Genomic DNA, 12,532 nt, shown 5'->3' with positions numbered 1-12,532 from the left:
AATAATTGCTTGTGTTGGAAAAACGCCACATTTTATGAGATTTTTCCCATTCAAACAGATAAAAAGATGGAAAATAATAAACCAGACATAACAATAATAGACAAGGAAAATCGAAGTTGCTAACTAACTGATCCATTGTATCCGTTTGATACCAGGATTGTAAAGAAAGAAAATAAAAAAATCACAAAAAATACACTATAACCATAAAGTTTGAAATTGCGAGAACTTGGAATATGAAAACAGTAATGGTTGTCCCTGTACTAATCGGTTCGTTAGGGACTGTGAATAACGATATAGACAAATAGTTGAAGACTATTGGAATGGGATGTCTTATAGAGCCTCTACAGAAAATTTGTCTCTTACGAATGAAAACCCAGGTTCGAAATTTCCCCAATGCACCTGATGAAGGCTGGAGGGTATATCAGCCGAAACTTTGTGTTAACAACAAGATGAGGACAAATATCTGTGAAATGTAAATAATGTAAATAATGTAGGCGCAGGAGTGGCTGTGAGGTAAGTAGCTTGCTAACCAACCACATGGTTCCGGGTTCAGTCCCACTGCGTGGCATCTTGGGCAAGTGTCTTCTGCTATAGCCTCGGGCCGACCAAAGCCTTGTGAGTGGATTTGGTAGACGGAAACTGAAAGAAGCCCGTCGAATATATGTATATATATATATATATATGTGCATGTGTGTGTTTGTGTGTCTGTATTTGTCCCCCTAGCATTGCTTGACAACCAATGCTGGTGTGTTTACGTCCCCGTTACTTAGCGGTTCGGCAAAAGAAACCGATAGAATAAGTACTAAGCTTACAAAAGAATAAGTGCTGGGGTCGAGTTGCTCGACTAAAGGCGGTGCTCCAGCATGGCCGCAGTCAAATGACTGAAACAAGTAAAAGAGTAAAAGAGTATACCATAAAGTTTGAAATTGCGAGAACTTGGAATATGAAAACAGTAATAGTTGTCCCTGTAATAATCGGTTCGTTAGGGACTGTGAATAACGATATAGACAAATAGTTGAAGACTACTGGAATGGGATGTCTTATAGGGCCTCTACAGAAAGTTTGTCTCTTACGAATAGGAAATATCATCAGAAGGGTTTTGAGCACTTGAAGGGTTATTAAAAGCTTCTGGCTATCAAAGGTTACAGGTCTTAGATACCCTTGTCCAGGAAAAGGAAAGGGGTGCATGGGATGATGGGATGGGATGCGATGGAATGGTTATGGGCGGTACACCTTGGGTCATAAGGTCTACTTGATTAGAGCTGATCAAGTGCTGCTAAACAACAACAACAGCAACACATGCACACACATACACATACAAGCCCGCACACACGCACGCGCACACACACACACACACACACACACATACACATACAAGCCCGCACACACGCACGCGCACACACACATACACATGCGCGCACTTTTAGGAACCTGCTACCCATGTAAATTCTTCATAGGTGCAGGAGTGGCTGTGTGATAAGTAGCTTGCTTACCAACCACATGGTTCCAGGTTCAATCCCACTGCGTGACACTTTGGGTAAGTGTCTTCTACTATAGCCTCGGGCCGACCAAAGATTTGTGAGTGGAGTTGGTAGACAGAAACTGAAAGAAGCCCATCATATATATGTGTATATATATATATATATATATATATATATATATATATATATATATATATATATATATATGTATGTGTGTGTATATGTCTGTGTGTGTGTGTATGTCACCAACATCACTTGACAACCGATGCTGGTGTGTTTATGCCCCCATAACTTAGCGGTTTGGCAAAAGAGACCAATAGAATAAGTACTAGGCTTACAAAGGATAAGTCCTGAGGTCGATTTGTTTGACTAAAGGTGGTGCTCCAGCATAGCCACAGTCAAAATGACTGAAACAAGTAAAAGAGTAAAGAGTAAGAATAAAAACAAACTTGAGTCAAGTGGAATAATGATAAAATTTTTTCTACTATAAGCACAGGAGTAGCTGTGTGGTAAGTAGCTTGCTTACCAACTACATGGTTCAGGGTTCAGTCCTACTGCATGGCACCTTGGGCAAGTGCCTTCTACTATAGCCTCGGGACAACCAAAACCTTGCGAGTGGATTTGGTAGACGGAAACTGAAAGAAGCCCGTTGTGTGTATATATGTGTGTGTCTGTATGTTTGTGTCTGTCTTTGTCCCCACCACCATCGCTTGACAACTGATGTTGGAGTGTTTATGTCCTCGTAACTTAGTGGTTCGGCAAAAGAGACCGATAGAATAAGTACTGGGCTTACAAAGAATAAGTCCTGGGGTCGATTTGCTCGACTAAAGACAGTGCTTCAGCATGGCCACAGTCAAAGGACTGAAACAAGTAAAAGAATAGATGAATAGGCACAAGGCCAGGTATTTTGGTGGAGGTGACTAGTCTATTAGATGCACCCCGGTGCTTAGCTGATGTTTATTTTATTGACTCTGAAAGGATAAAAGGCAAAGTTGACCTCAGTGAATTTGAACTCAGAATGTAAAACTAGAAGAAATGTTCAATATTTAAGAGATGAGGAATTATGTACTTTATTTACATTATTTACATTTGACGGATATTTATCCTCATCTTGTTTGTTGTTAACACAACATTTCGGCTGATATACCCTCCAGCCTTCATCAGGTGTCTTAGGCATATGGTGTAGTGGTTAAGAGCGCGGGCTACTAACCCCAAGATTCTGAGTTTGATTCCAGGCAATGACCTGAATAATAATAACAATAATGATGGTGATGATGATGATGAGCCGCTGCCGCTGGAGACCCCGTCAGTCACGAATGATAATGGGGATTGCACCTAGAAAGTTACCCTCTGAGGCACAAGCCTGGGCAAGGTTGTTTATGGAAGACCAGCAGTTGTCGATGCATACAGGCCTCCCCTCTCCACGCCACCAGTGTTACCCAAGGGAAAGGCAAACGCCAACACAGCTTGGCACTAGTGATATCACAACACATTTCTACAGCTGAGTCAACTGGAGCAATGTGAAATAAAGTGTCTTGCTCAAGAACACAACACGCAGCCCAGTCCGAGATTTGAACTCACAACCTCACAAACGTAAGTTCGACGCTCTAACCACTGAGTCATGCGCCTTCACTAATAATAATAATAGTAATAATAATAGTAAAAGCACCATCCAATCATGGCCATTTGCCAGCCTCACCCGGCCTCCGTGCCGGTGGCACGTAAAAAGCACCATCCGATCGTGGCTGTTTGCCAGCCTCGTCTGGCACGTAAAAAGCACCCACTACACTCATGGAGTGGTTGGCGTTAGGAAGGGCATCCAGCCGTAGAAACATTGCCAGATCAGACTGGGCCTGGTGCAGCTTTCTGGCTTCCCAGACCCCGGTTGCACCGTCCAACCCATGCCAGCATGGAAAGCGGATACTAAACGATGATGATGATGATGATGATGATGAATATTAATAATAATAATAATAATAACATAGAAAAATACCTTAGGAATGAAAATCCAGGTTCGAAATTTCCCCAATGCACCTGATGAAGGCTGGAGGGTATATCAGCCGAAACTTTGTGTTAACAACAAACAAGATGAGAGACAAATATCTGTGAAATGTAAATAATGTAAATAATGTAGAAGAAATGCTGCTAAGCATTTGGTCCAGCCTTTCTTTTACTTGTTTCAGTCATTTGACTGCGACCATGCTGGAGTGCTGCCTTTAGTCAAACAAATCGACTCCAAGACTTATTCTTTCTAAGCCTGGTACTTAATCAATCGGTCTCTTATGTCCCTGAAAGTTACAGGGACATAAACACACCAACATCGGTTGCCAAGCAAAGATGGAGTGACAAACACAGAAATACACACACACACACACACATACATATATATATATATATATGATGGGCTTCTTTCAGTTTCCGTCTACCAAATCCACTCACAAGGCTTTGGTGGGCCTGAGGCTATAGTAGAAGACACTTGCCCATGGTGCTATGTAGTGGGACTGAACTCGGAACCATGTGACTGGGAAGCAAGCTTCTTACCACACAGCCACTCCTGCTAGCAATTCTGCCAGCTCACTGCAAGAATATGAGGTGGGGGTGAACATGTAAATGGAAAAGAATATAAGGCTGTGAACTATGAACATAGAATAAACAAGGGTGGTGAACAGGGAACATGACACGCTGAACAGACTCACTGCAAGAATATGAGGTGGGGGTGAACATGTGAATGGAAAAGAATATAAGGCTGTAAACTATGAACATAGAATAAACAGGGGTGGTGAACAGAGAACATGACACACTGAACAGACTCACTGCAAGAATATGAGGTGGGCGTGAACATGTGAATGGAAAAGAATATAAGGCTGTGAACTATGAACATAGAATAAACAGGGGTGGTGAACAGAGAACATGACACGCTGAACAGACTCACTGCAAGAATATGAGGTGGGGGTGAACATGTGAATGGAAAAGAATATAAGGCTGTGAACTATGAACATAGAATAAAAAAAGGGTGGTGAACAGAGAACATGACACACTGAACAGACTCACTGCAAGAATATGAGGTGGGGGTGAACATGTGAATGGAAAAGAATATAAGGCTGTGAACTATGAACATAGAATAAACAAGGGTGGTGAACAGGGAACATGACACGCTGAACAGACTCACTGCAAGAATATGAGGTGGGGGTGAACATGTGAATTGAAAAGAATATAAGGCTGTGAACTAGGAACATAGAATAAACAAGGGTGGTGAACAGGGAACATGACACGCTGAACAGACTCACTGCAAGAATATGAGGTGGGGGTGAACATGTGAATGGAAAAGAATATAAGGCTGTGAACTATGAACATAGAATAAACAGGGGTGGTGAACAGAGAACATGACACGCTGAACAGACTCACTGCAAGAATATGAGGTGGGGTGAACATGTGAATGGAAAAGAATATAAGGCTGTGAACTATGAACATAGAATAAACAAGGGTGGTGAACAGAGAACATGACACACTGAACAGACTCACTGCAAGAATATGAGGTGGGGTGAACATGTGAATGGAAAACAATATAAGGCTGTGAACTAGGAACATAGAATAAACAAGGGTGGTGAACAGAGAATATGACACACTGAAAAGACTCACTGCAAGAATATGAGGTGGGGTGAACATGTGAATGGAAAACAATATAAGGCTGTGAACTATGAACATAGAATAAACAAGGGTGGTGAACAGAGAACATGACACACTGAACCGACTCACTGCAAGAATATGAGGTGGGGTGAACATGTGAATGGAAAACAATATAAGGCTGTGAACTAGGAACATAGAATAAACAAGAGTGGTGAACAGATAACATGACACACTGAACAGACTCACTGCAAGAATATGAGGTGGGGTGAACATGTGGATGGAAAACAATATAAGGCTGTGAACTATGAACATAGAATAAACAGGGGTGGTGAACAGAGAACATGACACACTGAACAGACTCACTGCAAGAATATGAGGTGGGGGTGAACATGTGAATGGAAATCAATATAAGGCTGTGAACTATGAACATAGAATAAACAGGGGTGGTGAACAGAGAACATGACACACTGAACAGACTCACTGCAAGAATATGAGGTGGGGTGAACATGTGAATGGAAAAGAATATAAGGCTGTGAACTATGAACATAGAATAAACAGGGGTGGTGAACAGAGAACATGACACACTGAACAGATTCACTGCAAGAATATGAGGTGGGGGTGAACATGTGAATGGAAAAGAATATAAGGCTGTGAACTATGAACATAGAATAAACAGGGGTGGTGAACAGAGAACATGACACACTGAACAGACTCACTGCAAGAATATGAGGTGGGGGTGAACATGTGAATGGAAAACAATATAAGGCTGTGAACTATGAACATAGAATAAACAGGGGTGGTGAACAGAGAACATGACACACTGAACAGACTCACTGCAAGAATATGAGGTGGGGTGAACATGTGAATGGAAAAGAATATAAGGCTGTGAACTATGAACATAGAATAAACAGGGGTGGTGAACAGAGAATATGACACACTGAACAGACTCACTGCAAGAATATGAGGTGGGGGTGAACATGTGAATGGAAAAGAATATAAGGCTGTGAACTATGAACATAGAATAAACAGGGGTGGTGAACAGAGAACATGACACGCTGAACAGACTCACTGCAAGAATATGAGGTGGGGGTGAACATGTGAATGGAAAAGAATATAAGCCTGTGAACCAGGAACATAGAATAAACAGGGGTGGTGAACAGAGAACATGACACACTGAACAGACTCACTGCAAGAATATGAGGTGGGGGTGAACATGTGAATGGAAAACAATATAAGGCTGTGAACTAGGAACATAGAATAAACAGGGGTGGTGAACAGAGAACATGACACGCTGAACAGACTCACCGCAAGAATATGAGGTGGGGGTGAACATGTGAATGGAAATCAATATAAGGCTGTGAACTACGAACATAGAATAAACAGGGGTGGTGAACAGAGAACATGACACGCTGAACAGACTCACTGCAAGAATATGAGGTGGGGGTGAACATGTGAATGGAAAACAATATAAGGCTGTGAACTAGGAACATAGAATAAACAGGGGTGGTGAACAGAGAACATGACACGCTGAACAGACTCACTGCAAGAATATGAGGTGGGGGTGAACATGTGAATGGAAAACAATATAAGGCTGTGAACTACGAACATAGAATAAACAGGGGTGGTGAACAGAGAACATGACACGCTGAACAGACTCACTGCAAGAATATGAGGTGGGGGTGAACATGTGAATGGAAAACAATAGAAGGCTGTGAACTACGAATATAGAATAAACAGGGGTGGTGAACAGAGAACATGACACGCTGAACAGACTCACTGCAAGAATATGAGGTGGGGGTGAACATGTGAATGGAAAACAATATAAGGCTGTGAACTACGAACATAGAATAAACAGGGGTGGTGAACAGAGAACATGACACGCTGAACAGACTCACTGCAAGAATATGAGGTGGGGGTGAACATGTGAATGGAAAAGAATATAAGGCTGTGAACTACGAACATAGAATAAACAGGGGTGGTGAACAGAGAACATGACACGCTGAACAGACTCACTGCAAGAATATGAGGTGGGGGTGAACATGTGAATGGAAAAGAATATAAGGCTGTGAACTAGGAACATAGAATAAACAGGGGTGGTGAACAGAGAACATGACACGCTGAACAGACTCACTGTAAGAATATGAGGTGGGGGTGAACATGTGAATGGAAAACAATATAAGGCTGTGAACTAGGAACATAGAATAAACAGGGGTGGTGAACAGAGAACATGACACACTGAACAGACTCACTGCAAGAATATGAGGTGGGGGTGAACATGTGAATGGAAAAGAATATAACGCTGTGAACTATGAACATAGAATAAACAAGGGTGGTGAACAGAGAACATGACACACTGAACAGAGAAAAATGAGCTGTTGAACGGTGAATGTAAAATGCTGAATAGCGAACGTAAAATGGTGAACAGTGAACAGAGAAGGAAATGTATGTGAACGACTGCATTGTAACGACCAAATAGCTGTGCTGTGAATCAGGATAATAACCTGGAAACTCGTTATCTAATGAGAATATTTTTATTGCATGGGGAAACAACAATGCACTGAAAGCAAGCAGCAGTTGGCTTGTTATGTTTTGCAAGTTGATATCTGACAGCATGGATTTCAATGGAGAGGGGGGAGGATGTGTGTGTGTGTGATATAGAGAGGGAGTGTGTGTGATATAGAGAGGGAGTGTGTGTGATATAGAGAGGGAGTGTGTGTGAGAGAGAGTGTGTGTGTGTGAGAGAGTGTGTGTGTGTGTCTGTGAGAGAGAGAGAGTGTGTGTATGTGTATGTGTGTGAGAGGGAGTGTGTGCATGAGGGAGCGAGTGTGTGTGAGAGAGTGTGTGTGTGAGAGAGAGTGTGTGTGTCTGTGAGAGAGAGAGTGTGTTTATGTGTATGTGTGAGAGGGAGTGTGTGCATGAGAGAGCGAGTGTGTGTGTGTGAGAGAGAGAGAGAGTGTGTGTGTGTGTGAGGGAGAGGGAGTGTGTGTGTGTGTGTGTGTGAGAAAGTGTGTGTCTGTGTGAGAGAGAGAGTGTGCATGAGAGAGCGAGTGTGTGTGAGAGAGAGAGTGTGTGTGAGAGCGAGAGAGTGTGTGTGTGTGTGTGAGAAAGTGTGTGTCTGTCTGAGAGAGAGAGAAAGTGTTTGTGTGAGAGTGTTTGTGTGAGAGAGAGGGAGAGTATCTGAGAGAGAGAGAGAGTGTGTGTGAGAGTGTGTATCTGTGTGAGAGAGAGAGAGTGTTTGTGTGCATGAGAGAGCGAGTGTGAGAGAGAGAGGGAGAGAGAGAGGGGGTAGGAGATAAAGAAGAATCGCAAACATCTGGCGCTGTAGGCTAACTGGCCAAGTCAATAAAACCCTTGGTTTATCTGATGAGAAAGGGCCAGAGATATGACCAGATGTAATGGTGGAACTTTGGAATCAATGCTGGGTTCGTCAATATATTGATGCCACAGAATTAATAGAGGTACGAGGCTTGGTCAAGAGACTTGGAAACTTTGCCGTCTTTCTAAATTGCTGCCTAATTAACAACAATAACGAGTGGATGGGGGGGGAGAGGGGAGAGCGGAAGAGGAGAGCGGAAGGGGTTAGATATCATTCAGGGTTAAACAGCGCCGACGGGCAGAGCTTGAAAGAACAGAGGAAGATCAGAGACCAGGGGGGGGGAGAGAATAGAACCTGAAAAACCTCAACAAAAAGAAACAATACATAGGCGCAGGAGTGGCTGTGTGGTAAGTAGCTTGCTAACCAACCACATGGTTCCGGGTTCAGTCCCACTGCGTGGCACCTTGGGCAAGTGTCTTCTGCTATAGCCTCGGGCCGACCAAAGCCTTGTGAGTGGATTTGGTAGACGGAAACTGAAAGAAGCCCGTCGTATATATGTATATATATATATATAAATATGTATGTGTGTGTGTTTGTGTGTCTGTGTTTGTCCCCCTAAGCATTGCTTGACAACCGACGCTGGTGTGTTTATGTTCCCGTTACTTAGCGGTTCGGCAAAAGAGACCGATAGAATAAGTCCTGGGCTTACAAAAGAATAAGTCTCGGGGTCGAGTTGCTCAATTAAAGGCGGTGCTCCAGCATGGCCGCAGTCAAATGACTGAAACAAGTAAAAGAGTAAAAGAGTATAGTGTAGATGTTATGATGGAAAGCAGATACTGAGATGTAGGAACTCTTGTGGAGGTGGTGGTGGTGGTAGTGGTGGGGTTGAGCTCCAGGTCAAAGCTAACCAAGCAGACCTACAATCAAAGGCATTCCAACCGTGGCCATCTCATCTTCTTCCTGTGTGCAGGGAAGGAGCCTAGGAAAATGTTATCCAGTGTGTCCCTTATCCTTTTTAAAGATAATAAGGTGGAGCTTTGATAGAGCTTTGGCTACAGTTTCTAGCAGATTGAGCAACAACATAGAGGCTCCCTTGTTAGCTGGTGGTGGTGGTTGAGGACGAGGGGGCATTTGAATGTTTACATTCAAACATCATTTGCTTCCCTACCACATGGCTCTGGGTTCAGTCCCACTGTGTGGCACCTTGGGGAAGTGTCTCTACGATAGCCTTGGACTAACCAAAGCCTTGTGAGTGGATTTGGTAGATGGAAACTGAAAGAAGCTCATCATATATGTATATATATATACACATACATATATATATACATACATACATATGTATATATATGCACACATACATATACAAATAGGCACAATGGCCCAGTGGTTAGGGCAGTGGACTCGCAGTTGTAGGATCGTGGTTTCGATTCCCAGACCGGGCGTTGTGAGTGTTTCTTGAGCAAAAACACCTAAAACTCCACGAGGCTCCGGCAGGGGGTGGTGGTGATCCCTGCTGTACTCTTTCGCCACAACTTTCCCTCACTCTTTCTTCTGTTGCCCTGTTTGCTTAGCCAGTGGGGTGGCATCATTTGAAGGCTAAAACAATGTGAAGCGCATTGTGACCAGCGATGTGTAGCAACATCTGATAGCCTGGTTGGTCACGGTGATCACAGTGATGGATGCTCGTGAAATTAACGTGTAAGTGGCTGAGCACTCCACAGACACGTGCACCCTTAACGTAGTTCTCGGGGATATTCAGCGTGACACAGAGTGACAAGGCCGGCCCCTTGAAATACAGGTACAACAGGAACAGGAAGAAAGAGTGAGAGAAAGTTGTGGTGAAAGAGTACAGCAGGGATCACTACCACCCCTTGCCGGAGCCTCGTGGAGCTTTTAGGTGTTTTCGCTCAATAAACACTCACAACGCCCGGTCTGGGAATCGAAACCACCATCCTACGACCGCGAGTCCGCTGTCCTAACCACTGGGCCATTGCGCCTCCTCACGATGATATACACACATACATACATATGTATGTGCATCTGTGTTTGTCCCCCACAACCACATGACAATCAGTATTGGTGTGTTTACATCCCTGTAACTAAGTGGTTCAGCAAAAGAGATTGATAGAATAAGTACCACGCTTTAAAAAAAAAATTATTGGGGTTGATACATTCAACAAAGAATTCTTCAAGGTGGTGCCCCAGCATGGCCATAGTCTAATGACTGAAACAAATCTCTCTATATATAAACGGCAAAATGTCTGTGTGTGTGTCCTTTATACAAATCCACAATTTTTCAGTTAGAGGGCTCGCACTTTCTATGGTCATTCAAAACCATCCAAGGGTGGTCGTGCACATCTTTACATTTCCCCAGTCACCCCGCAAAGCCATTAAAAAATCAATAGAAGTTACTTTTTTGTGAATTTACTATCCAAAACCCAATCAAAATGCCTGAAACTTGATACGCCAATTGAATGCCAGCTAGCTGTATGTGATTGGTCGGAGATTTGGACAGTACTCGCTTGTATGTGCGCATGCACGCAGCTGTATATGCATGCACTAGCACTATGCAATGGTCTTGTGGGTAAAGACATGGACACAGCAACACACAAACCTCTTTAACTAAGGTTCAATCTTGGCCTGAAGCTCTTCTTTTGTCACTAGCACTATGACCCAGCGTTGCCGGGTCACAGTGGTAGTAAAAGAATAAAAAACAAACATTTCCAAGTTCTGCTGCATTTCACATAGAATTTTTGGTGTTCCAAAGTGATTTTGGAATATAAGTCAACTTAAATCACTTTCGACTAAATTTTGTCTGAAAAATTCGGTTTCCATGCTGGAACAAAACACCAGTTTCTTGATTGCATTATCCAATGTGTCTCTCCTCCTTTAATTTGGTTAGAATGCGATTTGAAAGACTGCTCTTTCTAGTAGATTGAGCAGGTTAGCCTGTGGTTCAACATCAACATCAGTGGAGGCGCAATGGCCCAATGGTTAGGGCAGCGGACTCGCGGTAAGAGGATCACGGTTTCGATTCCCAGACCGGGTGTTGTGTGTGTTTATTGAGTGAAATACCTAAAGCTCCACGAGGCTCCGGCAGGGGGTGGTGGCGACCCCTGTTGTACTCTTTCGCCCCCAACTTTCTCTCGCTCTTTCTTCCTGTTTCTTATCCCCGACTTCCTACGCAACCGCTGAGCCTGGATGCGCATTCATCCATCTGTCGATGCTCTCAGTGTCGGGGGTTGACCTGCTTTCTCTTCTGTGGGTCTTACGAATAGCAAAGGACCATGTTTCGGACTTCTCCCATCTTGCGAGATCTGGGACGAAGACCGTTCGCTCAACAGCAACATCAACAATTATTACAACCACAACTACTACTACTACATAACTAGATCATTTGGTTATATTTGATAACTAGTTGATCTAGCAAGCAGGGCCTCATATCAGTGAGTTGGGGGTGGTGTGCAATGATGCCGTCGAGAGGTAGGCCCCGAAACGGTGCGCATTCTTTCCTGATGACCCCATACACTTGCTGGCTTCCTGTATGCAAAGCTTTCAACAGGTAGCACTTGAATACTCTCTCTTTTTTACTCTTTTACTCGATTCAGTCATTTGACTGTGGCCATGCTGGAGCACTGCCTTTAGTCGAGCAAATCGACCCCACGACTTATTCTTTGTAAGCCTAGTACTTATTTTATCGGCCTCTTTTGCCGAACCGCTAAGCGACGGGGACATAAACACACCAGCATCGCTTGTCAAGCAATGCTGGCAGGGACAAACACAGACACACAAAACAAACACACGCACATATATATACATATATACGACAGGCTTCTTTCAGTTTCCGTCTACCAAATCCACTCACAAGGCTTTGGTCAGCTCGAGGCTATAGTAGAAGACACTTGCCCAAGATGCCACACAATGGAACTGAACCCGGATCCATGTGGTTGGTAAGCAAGCTACTCACCACACAGCCACTCCTGCACCTATAATGTGCAAGTTGGTTGCAAAATATCAACCTTAATTAATTAGAGGTCTCGTTAATTGTGTTTTTTGTTCACTGATAATTTTATATAGGTTTTCCAATAATATAAAGTTCTCAAATCAG

General features: G+C 43.4%; 1 protein-coding gene across 1 annotated transcript in view; it reads right to left on the bottom strand.

The window, feature by feature from the left end:
• Positions 1 to 12,532, bottom strand: part of LOC115224451 (protein XRP2) — a 71,210-nt gene that overhangs the window by 29,878 nt on the left and 28,800 nt on the right. The window lies entirely within an intron of this gene.

This window comes from Octopus sinensis, linkage group LG25, assembly GCF_006345805.1.
Source record: "Octopus sinensis linkage group LG25, ASM634580v1, whole genome shotgun sequence".
Classification (NCBI taxonomy): Eukaryota; Metazoa; Mollusca; class Cephalopoda; order Octopoda; family Octopodidae; genus Octopus; species Octopus sinensis.
The sequence above is the reverse complement of the archived record's forward strand: the minus strand, read 5'-3'. Positions and strand labels throughout refer to the sequence as shown.